Here is a 13,286-nt window from a genome sequence, read left to right on the forward strand (position 1 = left end):
CTGATTTGTGCATTCGGTCTGATCATTAGTCTGCGGCTGATGAACCGAACTCAGGGAACAAGGAATACCCAATAGACCACAAAGAGCGTTCCAGAATCGGGAGATGAAATGAGGTCCCCGATCAGATATTATCTTCACAGGGAGTCTAGGCAGCCTGTATATCTCATGAAGGAAAACTTGTGCGATACGTGAAGACGTCGAGATTGTAGGGAGTCACATAAAATGAGCCAATTTGGTAAAGCAGTCAACCGCACCCATGACACAGGTGTATCCAGAGGAGTTTGGCAACTCCACAATAAAAATCGGTGGCAATGGTGTGCCAAAGATAGGGCAGTTTTTCCGTTGGCTGAAGAAGGCCCAAGGGATGTCGTCTGCTGGTCTTGCTTTGCACATCACATGGGTCACTGAAGAACGTATGCCTGTACATGTTGACAAGTAAATCCACAGTAGCCTTGATTCCTCTATGGCCAGCAATTTATGAGTTGTGTAGTCCCGACAAAAGACTAGATCACAAGGCTGTTGTGGGGACATAAAGATGTCTGTCCTGAAATAAAAGGCCATCAGCAACCTTCACCAAGGGATCCTGAAATATGTTTACTGCTTTCGGGGTACAAGCCATTGTTTCTCTTACCTGTTGCAAAAAAGGAGTGATGAAGCATGAACAATGTTTATCTGCACAGGTCTCTGGCGCATCCAATAACTCGACTGACCTTTTCAAAATCTGCAGGGAACTAGCCAACCCTGCTGCAGTCTCCTCCTCCTGCAATGCACTGGCCTCAAACTTTGCCACTAAAACTCAGGACATTCTGTCCACCCTCTCTACACTCCCTCACAACCCTTCCCACACACGCACCCTCCCCCTCCTTCCTCCTTCTCCTCTTTCTCTCCTGCCACACCTGAAGAGGTTACCGGAATTGTCCACTCCATGAATGTCTCTTCTAAACAGGTCACCTCTTGTTCATCCAGGACCATGAAGGATAACATTGGCTCTCTTGGCCCTGCCCTTGCTGATTTCTGCAATCACTCTTTTATCACTGGATCTTTCCCCTCCCTCCTTAAGCACTCCCTTGTGCACCGACTCCTGAAAAAAACATCCTTTAACCCTTCTTGCCCTTTCAGCTATCCAGCTATTGCCCTATCTCCATCACCCCCTTCCTGGGGAAGCTGCTTGAGAAGCTGGTCCTGCCCCAATTTACCTCTCACACTGAACTTTTTGGTGTCCTCCACGACCATCAATCTGTATTCCGAGCATCCAGAGGCACGGAAACTACTCTTCGGAACGCCTGTGAAGTACTGCTCGCATATCTGGACTTCAACTCCCCCCCTTATCCGTATCCTTCTCGAACTCACTTCTGCATTTCACACAGTTAACCATTCCATCCTCATACAAAGGCTCCACCATATACTTGGCATCTCGGAATAGGCTCTGGATTGGCTGTCCGCTTTCCTCTCTAACCGCTCTTCCCAAGTCATCCTGGGCCCTGTCTCCTCTCCCACTTCCATTTCCACCTGTGTTGTCCCCCAGGGCTCTATACTCTCCCCTTGGCTCTTTAACATCTACCTTGCTCTTCTTGCACGCCTCATCTCCTCTTTTTTCTCCAACTTCAAGTGTTACACAGATGACACACAGCTCTTTTTCGGACTCCCTGCTGACCCTCTTTCACGCTCCACCATCCCTGACTGCCTATCTGCCATCCAGTTCTGGTGTGCCTCCAATGATCTCTGCCTCAATGCCTCTAAAACTGAGATCTTCCCATTGGCACCCCTGCTTCCTCCTTCTTCCCTCACTCTGGCCTTCCTCCTTGGGCTCTCCCCCTGCGCCTTCAACTGAAGCCAGAAAACTTGGGAGTCTTCGACTCCTCTCTCTCCTTCCCCAACACTCAGGACATTGCCATGAAGTCCAACTAGCAACTCTACTTTCTCAAAGGAATTTGACCTTTTCTCCCTTTCCCTCAGAACCTCAATGTAACTCAACCCCTGGTTCTCTCTAGACTTAACTACTGTAACATCCTCCTCCTGAATCTTCCTTATTCCACCCTGCGACCCCTTCAGAGTTTCCAGAATAACACAGCAAGACTTATCCTTGGCCTTAAGCCCAGGGGCGCATCTCTCCTGCACTAAAAAGTCTTCACTGGCTCCCAGTTGCTGAATGGGTTAAATTCAAATCCCTCTGCATCATTCACAAGGCCCGGGGACCACAGTAACTTCAACTTTATCTCACTAAATACTCTCCCTCTAGACCATTTTGCTCCTCTGGCACCAACTCGTTGTGTGTAAACCCTTTTTCTAAACAGAGGGCAGGGGGTCGCTCACTTTCCTCTGCGGGCTCCCTCCTTTGGAACAGCCTCCCCCTCCCCCTGCACATTGAGCAGGATCTTGTCAAATTCCGGAAGCTCCTTAAGACTTTCATTTTTTCCTCCTCTTTCCCTCATTCTCACTGAATCGTTGTCCTTGGCCCTTATGCATCTTCAGGGCCTTGACTTCCCACAAGAGTTCTTCCCAGCGCCTGTCTTTCCACAGCACTTTGCATCTGCACACCCTCTGCACATGCTCTGCTTTGGAGACTCACACTTCCACCTCATGCGGCCCAGATCATGTAGCACTCAACACTCAACACTCCTAGCACTTCGTCCATGCCTCACCCATGAGCTTGGACTGCCCAGCACTTACCCACTCTTCCCTCTTCCTTTCAGCATTTGCATGTTCTGTATACTCACAAGGCAAAGTAGGTTTTTCCACTCCCTCTGCTCTTGAATATTGTGTTATAATGTATTTCCCCCCTTCTGCTCCCCCCTCCCTGTGAGTGCTTTGAAACAGTATAGTCTTATTGTATAAGTGCCTAATGAGCAAATAATAAATAAATAAATAGTTAAATGACAATACTGGTTTCTCCAGAATTGGATTGGAACCAAAGTGGTCAGAAAGCCGGGACAAGTCATCAGCCTTTAAATTCCACGCCCCTGGGATGTATTTGTATGTAACAACAAAGTCAAACTGGCTAAAGAAAAAAGCAAAACGGGTTTGACGACTGTTGGCACAGGGAAGGGTCAGAAGATACTCCAAGTTGCAATGGTCGGTACTGTGATGAATCAGAAGTGATTATCCCAGAGACTTTGGCCCAGGACCCTTCTCATGTTGCCACGGAAAGGCAGGCGCTTCCTGATCCTGACCCTGGGGGTGGCGTTCTGTGGGAGGATCAAATGGGGGGGATTGAGTCAGGATAATTGGGTGAACCCCTTTACTAACTTCCTTAGAGACCCTACAGTCTTAAATACCTGTTGTAGAAATGAAACCTTTGAGGAAAAGGTCATCAGAACATTGCAGACTTCAAGTTCCACAATGCCCTAATTACTGGGACGAGGAAGAGGGACTCCTAATGACCCACACCTGACCGGGACTTTTGAATGTATAAGACTCCTTCAGGTGCAGGCCATTAGGAGAACAAGGATGTGGAGTAGTTGTAGAGACTGCCAGCCGCAGGTGCAGTGGAAGAGAGACGCTGGAGCCGCCGCTATCTTTGATGTGGGTGTCGGTCCTGAGAGTGCCTCCAAGCTTAATGCACTTAATTGCAGAGGCTCTGCAGTGGGAAGCAGCATTGAAGCATGCTTTTTCCCTGCAGAGAGAGGAAGTCCTTATAGCGTGCTGTGCCCAGGTGGCTGCCGAGCACCAGAGAAGCTCCTTTCTTGGTCGGCACAGGCCGCAGGAAACTGGAAGCAGGCTGCAGTGCAAGAGGAAGCAGAGGAAGCAGAACGAAGAATGGAAGCAGATCGAGCAGATGCGTTTGCAGACACCGGTGGGTTTACCATTGACAGGCAAACCCGGTACGTTCCGCAATCAACCGCTTGTCACAGATAACAGTTTTGAATACCAAAATAATATAAAGAAGTCACATTGGCATAATAAGGACTTTATAAGAAGACAAGAAAAGAAAGGTTATATTCATTGCCATAAAATCCAATATTATTGCCAAGAAAAAGAGGGGGCAATATTGAAGCAATCTAACAGCAACCACTGCTGCCAAAGTAAAGAGGGGCAATACTTCCAAGAGGATATAACCCATATTTGCTAAATAACAAGAGAATATTATCACAGAAATATTGTAACCATAATTGCCAGAGTGAGGAAGATGTAATAGTTGAACAAGGCATCAACGCCTTACTCTTCTAGAGCCTGGGTTGCAAGCTGATCATCTCTCCCACCTCCTCTCTGACCATTTCTACTATCTACGGGCCACTTAGCTGTACCACCTGTTCCTCTCTGAATGGGCTGATTTCTTCTCCTCTCTCCTCACAACCACCTCTAAACTCCTTCTCCTGGGTGACTTTAACATCCACCTTGATTCCTCAATCGTGGCATCCACTCTCTTCCGTGACCTCTGCACTTCGCTCTACATTCTCCCTTCTGGTCCTACCCACGTGGCTGGACACACTCTTGATGCCTTCATACACACTGATCTTTCACTCCCCCCCCCACTAATCACCCCACTCTACTAGTCAGACCATTTTCTGCTCTCACATGGGTCCTCTCGGCCCCCTGACTGCTCCTCCCCCAGACCTGAAAACCTCGTTCACGAACATCCGTCCAAAGAAACGATTGTCAGCTGCTGCCTTTGCAACCACCTTCATCCCCCCTTTCTCCCCTTCACAGACTATACCTCTGACTCTGCTCTCAGCAACCTCCATCTTGCCATCACTAATACTCTTGACATTCTTGCCCCAGTCATGAGGATCCATCCGAAACATGCCTCTAAGTGTAACACCTGTTATGATTCTGAACTTGCAGCCCAAAAACGCAAGTGCAGAGCTACAGAATGGAAGTGGCAAACCTCAGGCTCATCCTCTGACAAACTAGCCTATTGCCTGCTCCAAAGGCAATACTGACTCTCCATTCGCTCCAAGGAAAGGGCCCACATCCAGGCTTGTGTCTCTGGTACATCCAACAACACGGCTGAACTCTTTAAAATCTGCAAGGAATTAGCCAACCCTTACGGAGTCTCCTCTTCACCTCTTCCTTCACAGGTCCTCTGCAATGAACTGGCCACACACTTCATTGCAAAAACTCAGGACATACGGAGCACCCTTGCGTCCCTTTCCCCCTCTCCTCCCACTGCCCCCTGCATCCTATGGCCTCCCATCCCTCTCTGTCTTTCTCTCCTCTGATATCACACCTGATGAGGTCACCAAAGTTGTCCCCTCCATGAAGGTCTCCTCCAAACAGGTCTTTTCCTGTTCCTCTAGAAGCATTAAGGACAATATTGGCTCTCTTGCCCCCGCATTTGCTGTTTCCTACAATCACTATTTTACTACTGGATATTTCCCCTCCTCCCTCAAGTACTCCCTTGTGCACCCCCTCCTGAAAAAAACATCTGCAGACCCAGCTTGTGCAGCCAACTACTGCCCCATATCTATCACACCCTTCTTTGGGAAACTCTTGGAGAAGCTGGTTTTCCAACAACCGACCCAGCACACTGAACTTGTTGGGTGCCTATATGACCATCAATCTAGATTCCGAGCATCCAGAGGCCAGAAACCGCTCTTCTGAACACCCGTGAGGAACTGCTTGCATCTCTTTGTTAGGCGGAAACCTGTGCAGTTTCCTCTGGGACCACTGCAAAAGATTTAGGACTGCAGGTGTTTGGCAGTAAACCCACTTGGCAGCAGTCTGCACCACACAGATTCACTGTTGGTAGCTGTGGCTGAGCAGTCAGACTTCTCTCAAGAAGAGTTAAGCAGTATGTGGAGCATACAAGATAGGGCAATTCTTCACAGTAAGACAAGCAAACACGCAACGAGGCTCAGTGTAAAGATATTAAGGTATTTATTTATAACGAAACATCTATCAAAAACACTATGGCACTATCACGGCAAACAAATCAAACACAATTACTCTACGAAGAATAAACGATCAATCCCCCTAGCAATATTTCGACAAGTCTAGGTTTTACTGGCACTACTTATTTACAGACAGAGGTGTATGCCTCAACCTAGATGGCACTCTAATATTAGTTAGGACGGGAGAGAAAAATAGGCAGGTTATGAAAGCAACACAGTTCAATACTTCACGGGAAAAAAATGCAAGGCAAGAAGGCAAGAATCACAATAGATCATAAAGTACAGAGGCCAGGCCCACTCGGAGAGAGGCAAGGCGATATGTCCCAAAAGTCTCTAGTGGAAATGCGTTCGAGTCTTTGTGGCAAATTGTTATCGGCAGATTGAACCAGTTCAGAACAATACGGGAGAAAGCTTGGAGGCGACCCAACGGGAAAGAGAGGATTAAGACACCTCACTCGAACCGATCGAAAGGGAAGCCAGGCGGACACGGTACCTTGTTGTGGAGGGCAGCTCCGGCGGGGGCAGTTGTTCCTGGTGGTGGATGCACGTCAGGTCTTTGCCAAGAGTAGAGATGTCCTCGTCGTCGAAGAAAAGTGAAGTCCGGTGCACCACCAGGGAAGAGACCAGCCGCGGAGTGCTCCGTCACAAGGCACCACCTTTTGGTCGCGGTACAGGGGTAGTGGCTATCCGGTTGCCGAGGTGCTCTGCATGGGAAATTCGACCACTGCGTCCTGAGGCGAATAAAAAGCAAAGGGGACTGGTTGTTCCCACCAGTCAGGGGAAGAGACTCTCCGGCAGGGAGATCTCCTCTGTCATCGGGAAGTGGTGAGTCGGTTCCGCAGGGCTCCACCGGAGGTGTCGTCGTGCAGGTCGGCTCAGCGTTACCCTCGTCGGATTCTTAGGTCCTGTGGCGACTTCTGAAGATCCAGTCCCAACAGCCCTGCTTTTATGCAGAAAACCCCCATTCATACAGCCTAGCTGTCAATCAACACATGCTAAGTGGTGAGCGGGGAGGCTCACCACTTGGGCCAATCACTCCAGAGTGTGACCGGAGTTGGCAAGGCAACTCGGTCCAGGGTGCCTAAAGCCCCTTCCACACCCCTGTGGTAACCCAGACAGAATGGCACCACTTTGGAGGGTCTCTGTACAGAGCCCGCCAAAAGTGGAACAAAGGGCTCAACCTTTGGTTTAGGAGTCACAGAGACGAACACAGACGCCATTTTAAAAACCGAGTTCTGGCAGAAAATACCATCCAATAGACTTATTTATGATAAGTAGACGGTTGGTACGTTAGAGATTAACGAGAAAAAGTATCAATCTCCAACAATGGGACGAATCCCATAGGGTTATGTTCGGGGTCGAACATAACAAGTAGTTTCCACTGCCACCAGCCAAAACTCGACGAGGGGGGACGGGACAGTGCCCCCTCGAATAACAGATCCAGGAGTAATCAAATTACCCCTACTAGTACGTCCACAATAAGATGGTTTGTACTAGTTCTGTTAGTAAATTTAGGTCTAGTAAAGCCAATGGTGACTTTACATGCCCGGGGAGACAGTAGTCAGTCCCCGGGTATGGAGTCTATGGTGGGGGTCCGCTAGGACGCCCCGGTGCTACGGCACGTAGGGTGCGGTGTAACACACATAGAAAAACATATGAGACCCTATGGAGTAAAAGACCCCATAGCCCATAGAACACATTGACATTCAAAGGAATTACACACATACATGTCCAAGAGCGGGAGAAAAGAGTCCCACTCTTGGCAGGATGGAGAAAAAAAACAAACTCCAGAAATCCAGCAAAGCTGCTGGGGGACTCACTAGGTTAGGAAGTTCAGCCTAAACAGAGAATTCTCCCTAACACTCTTGACTACAACTCTCCAGCTGTTCTCATTCTACTTCATCTCTCCTCTTCATTTGATATGGTCAACCACTCCATCCTCATAAAATGGTTCCACGATACCATATGTATCTTAGAGTGGGCACTGGACTGGCTGACCTCTTACCCCAATGTTCATCCACCCCAGGTTATTCTGGGCTCTTTCTCCTCCCCCAACTCTATATCCACCTGTGGCGTCCCCCAGGGCTACAACCTTTATCCCTCGCTCTTTAACACCTATATTGCTCCACGTGCACACCTCATTTTCACCTTCTCCCCAACTTCCAGTGTTATGCAGATGACACACAACTCTTCTTCAAACTTCCCTCTGCTCCTCTCCTTACTTTCTCCATCATTCTTGACTGCTTATCTGCCATCTAGTCCTGGTGTACTTCCAATTATCTCTGCCTCAATGCCAGAAAGACTAAGATCCTTCCTATTGGGAATCAGGTTCCCTTTCTTTCCCTCACTCTGGCCACCTTCTCTCGGCTCTCCCCCTTCTCCTTCATCAGAAGCCAGAAACCTTGGAGTCATCCTTGACTCCTCTCTATCCTTCCTCCCTCACATTCAGAAGGCCCACTTTCAATTATACCTGCTCAAAGGAATTCTTTCTTTCCTCACTTACCCTAGGACGCTTAATGTCTGTAGAGCTCTGGTTCTCTCTTGTTTTGACTACTACAATAGCCTCTTCCTTAATCTACCCTCTTCTTCTCTTTGACCTCTCCAGATAATCCGGAATAGGGCTCTGAGACTTATCCTTGGCCTCAAGCCCATGGACTGCATCTCTACAGCCCTAAATTCTCTCCTCGGCTCCTGGTTGCTGCAAGGATCAAATTCAAATCCCTCTGCATCATCCATAAGACTGTCTGGGGTTGGGGACCCTGCTATCTACAACTGTCTCTCACTAAATACTCTCCCTCCAGATCTTTATGTTCCTCCGCCTCCAACACTCTGTTTGTCAAGTGCCTCACTAAACAGTGAGCTGGTGGCCAATCTCTTTCCTCGGCAGGCTACCTCCTATGGAACAGCCTCCCCTTGCCTCTTTATCTTAAGCTGGATCCCCTCAAATTCTCGAGGCTCCTCAATACCATCCTTTTCACCACCTCATTCCCTTCCTCCCTCCTCTGCTAAACACCAGAGTTGCTGAGATTGGTGACCAGGGCCCTTATGTGTCCTTCTGGGTCTTGGCCTCCCACACCCAATTGCTTACAGCCTCCAGCCGCACCCAGCACTTGCCTTGGTACCCACTTTCCTTTGCCACCACAGGCCTGCTTTTACTTATTTATTGGCAGCTGACCACTCTCAACCAGGCACTTAACAGCTACTTGGTCCCTAGCACTTCCCTCTTTGGTACAACTTGCACTTACCCCCCACTCCCTCCTCCCATACATGCTTGCATACTTGCAGGATGACAGCAGCAATAAAATGTGGACCATTATCAGACCAAATGACTCTCGGCAAGACAAACCAAGGAAAATATTCCTTAAGCATGGCTTTCGCCATAGACATTGCTTTGCCATCTTTTAGAGGAAAAGCTTCAACCCATTTACTGAAGGCACAGATGACTACTAAAACATACTTATAGTTCTGACAACGCTCCATCTCAATAAAATCAAAATGTATAACCTCAAAAGGCATGGAGGGGGGACCAAAACTACCCTTTGGTGTCGGGGTTCCTTTTCCAATATTATGCTGCAAGCATATCATGCAATTCTGGACAAATCTATCAGCAGTCTTCTGAATATTAGTATTGTACCAGACAGGTTCTAACAGTTTACAAATCTTTTTGGCACATATATGCGTTGGACCATGAGCCATTGTCTCCATAGCAGTAACATAGGCATTGGGTAGCATCCATCTTTGCTTTTCACTATCTACCCAACAACCCTCATCATCCTAACCCGCTGAACCCTCAGCCCACTGTTTAATTTCATCTGGAGTAGCGTCAGCCTGAATTTCTTTTATACAACCAATTCCTTCATCTATCATACAAGTATCAGTGACCCCTTTTGTTGGATCTAACACGTACATCTTTAAATGTAAATTAGTGTCAGTCTGTTTAGCTATACTGTCAGCAAAAGTGTTTCATTTTCCTACATCATCCGTCACCTGCTGGTGGGCGGCACACTTCATTATTGCTAACTGTGTAGGAAGCGCAAGTGCTGAAAGTAATCGAACTATTAAAATGCCATGCTGAATCTTTGTTCCATGCAAGGTCAAGAAACCTTTCTCAGCAAATAGTCGACCAAAGTTGTGAACTATCTTTAAGGCATATTGGCTGTCTGTGAATATATTTACACTGAGCCCTTCAGATATTTCACAAGCTCTAGTCCACGCAATAATCTCTGCGGGCTGCGCAGAATTATGCAGAATTTGTTTGGTTTCCACAATAGTGCTTAATGTGGTGATTGCGTAAGCAGCAGTGGATGAGGTTAAAGCAGAGCCATCACAAAATAGCTGCCCTTGTGGATTCTTTAAGGGTGTGTCACTTAAATCAATTCTGCCCTTAGTTTCTTGTTCTGTTTCTGTGGTATAGAGGCAGTCATGTGACATCTTGTCACTACAATCAGTTTCTTGAGGAAGAGGAAATAGTTTGTCCGGATATAATGAGCAACATCTCCTAATTTGGAGATGCGGATCAAATAGAATCAGCCCGTACCTTGTTAGTCGTGCTGACGTGAGATGTTGCGTCTGTGTTCTGTTTAATAGAACGTCTACGGAGTGGGGTACCATCACGGTTAAAGAATAACCTAAAACCATACCCTTACTTTGTTTTACAGATGCAGTGGCAGCAGATACAGCTCACAAACATCTCGGAAAAGCGCATGCAACAGGGTCTAATGTGGAGGAAAAATAACGGCATGGTCTATTCTTGCCCCCATGTCCTGTGTTAAAACAGCCAAAGGGCATCCTTCACATTCATTCACATACAACACTAAGATCTTTTTGTAATTTGGTGTCCCCAAAACTGACACTGAACACAACGCAGCCTTGAGCAGATCAAAGGCATTCTGGCAATCCATGTTCCACGGTAAAGGCAAAGAAATGCTCTTCTTTGTCAGTGCCAACACAGGTTTTATCATTAATGAAAAATGTGGGACCCACTGTCTACAGTATGAAGCCATGCCTATTAATGCTCTGACCTCTTTCTGTGTATTTGGGACAGACATGCTAGAGATGCTTTGTATCGGTTCAGGTATCAGTCTTCTTCCCTCCTTCGACAGGAGATAGCCTAAATAGGTTACCCTGGAATATCTGGAACCTGTGAATGATCAATAGAACACTTCTGTGCTCCTGTATCTATCAAGAATAGATCCTCCCTATTTCCCACCTTCATTTCAAAGTAGGGCCCTTTCTGATCAATGGGAATAGGTACTGATTCCAGACTCTGCTTCGGGCTGTCCTAACGGAACAGTATATCGTCAAATGCAAGATCCCTCGACAGTCGAAGGATTATCAAAAATGTTCCCACTATTAACACTTTGTTGCTGATTATCTTGTGAAGGTGCCTGTTGATTCTGTGCAAACTGACGTCTACCAGGACCCCCTATACCAGGACGGCCTCTGGATCATCTGCCCAATGCACCATATGCGCTATTTGATCTGTGCTGTAGGATCGGGCATTGTGCTCGCCAATGACCCTCATGTCTACAATATTCACATTGGTTCATGTGTACAGGACCCAGTTGTGCATTACTCTGTGGTGTAAATTGACCTCTAAACTGTGTATTCCCACCTCTGGCTCCTCTAGCAATCTGCTGCAACAATACTCTAGTTTTCAAGTCTCCCTTCTTCTTTTCCACTTTCTCCTTCTCTGTATTAACTAAATTTTCATAGTACTGAACCATATATAATACTTCAGATTGTGATTTCGCTAGCTAAGCGCTTTCAGAAGTCTTTATCTGTGATTGAATTTCAGGCAACAATCTGTGCACAAACGTGTCTACAAATAGCCTTTTTCCTGACTCTGTACTTAAGTCTTGACCACTAAAATCTGAAAATACTTGCTTAAGTCTATTAAAATACTCAGTTGCACTCTCTGACTTCAGCTGTATGCAAGCCGTAAGTTTATCCCATATGATTATTTTCTCAGGAACCAGAGTTTTCAATTTAGCTACTATTCTATCTGGCAACATCAGTGTCACTTGTGGCGGTTTCTCACCAGCATTTCTTTCCCCATCTATTCGTACTAAGTTATCCCATGTATCACCCATCCCTGCCTGATCGTTTACAGTTCTAATCTGCTTCCATAAATCAGCAGGAAGGATCATGGGAAACAGCAAATCTATATCACCCAGTGTGAAAACTGACAAATGCAAAACAGATTCAATTTCTTTATAAAATCCTGTTGGATTCTTCCTAATATCTGGAATTGTTTGTCTAATGGTATTCAATTCCTGTCTAGAAAATGGGACGTGAACAAACTGTGAGACATAGTGTGCTTCAATAGTAGTAGCAGGCGTTTCTGTAGCGGCATCAGCTGGAATTTCTACTTTCGGAACAAATGTCGGGGGAACCTCCCTCATTGGCAATTTTAAAATAGGCAAATCAGAATGCTTATTAAGCAACAAAGCTAAATCAAGTGACAAGGTAGTTAAAGCAGTACCGGGCGAAAATGCTCTCTTATAAATGATCATCAAATCTGCAGGACAACAAACCTTTCTCTTCATAAATTCATCTTGTTGATACTCTACCATCACCTGTAACACTTTCCTTTGCATTACCGGAGCATACTGACTAAACGTCTCATGCACTTCAATGGGAGAAATTGAAACATCTGAAATCCATCCAAGACAGTGGTCTTCAAACTTCTTTGGCCTGGCCCCCCGTGAGCAACATTTGGGCATGCCACCCCAAGCCCCCAAAACATGACAAATGGACAATATATAGAAATGGCTATGAACTATTGCGCGCCGTCACCGCACCCTAGTCCCTGGGCTCCACCACCTGCTCCCATCACAGTCGCTGGGCTCCCTCATCCCACTCCTATCCAGTCCCTGGGCTCTCCCCACCTCATCACAGACCTCAGGCTCTCCCCACCCTGCTCCCACCACTATCCCAGTGCTCCCGCCCATCCTGCTCCCACCACAGTCCATGGGCTCCCCCACCCCGTTGCCAACACAGTCCGAGGGCCAGTGCCAAACCAATCAAGGAGGGTTCTGGTGGTAGAACCCTCCTTCACCACTCGCCAAAATCAGCTCAACAGACCAAAACAAACACACACACTCACTCACATTCACACAGCAATCACTCTATCATTCATGCAAGCACCCATCAGATACACTCACTCATAACACAAGCATACACGCATCCATGCACATATTTAAATAAAAAATAAATTAACATAAACGTATCTTCTGCAGAGGCCTGCGCGTGGGTGCTGAAATGCCCCGCTCCAGGTTGCTCTGTCCGTATGTGCGAGGAGGCGCAGGAGATCATTCTCGCACATACAGACGTGCAGTTCCCCAGCCAGCATGTCCAATGAGCTTTGCAAGGATGGCGAAGCAAAACGCCCCCAGCCTTGCATGGCTCAGTGAGCATATGCGGCTGGGGAACTAAACTGTCAAATGGAAACAA

At 47.1% G+C, this 13,286-nt stretch overlaps 1 protein-coding gene across 1 annotated transcript in view; it reads left to right on the forward strand.

Annotated features, from left to right (window-relative positions):
• The window catches only part of RPL38 (ribosomal protein L38), a 243,592-nt gene that overhangs the window by 212,867 nt on the left and 17,439 nt on the right, over positions 1 to 13,286 (forward strand). The window lies entirely within an intron of this gene.

Source organism: Ambystoma mexicanum, chromosome 3q (genome assembly GCF_040938575.1).
Source record: "Ambystoma mexicanum isolate Mex_15411 chromosome 3q, UKY_AmexF1_1, whole genome shotgun sequence".
Taxonomy (NCBI): Eukaryota; Metazoa; Chordata; class Amphibia; order Caudata; family Ambystomatidae; genus Ambystoma; species Ambystoma mexicanum.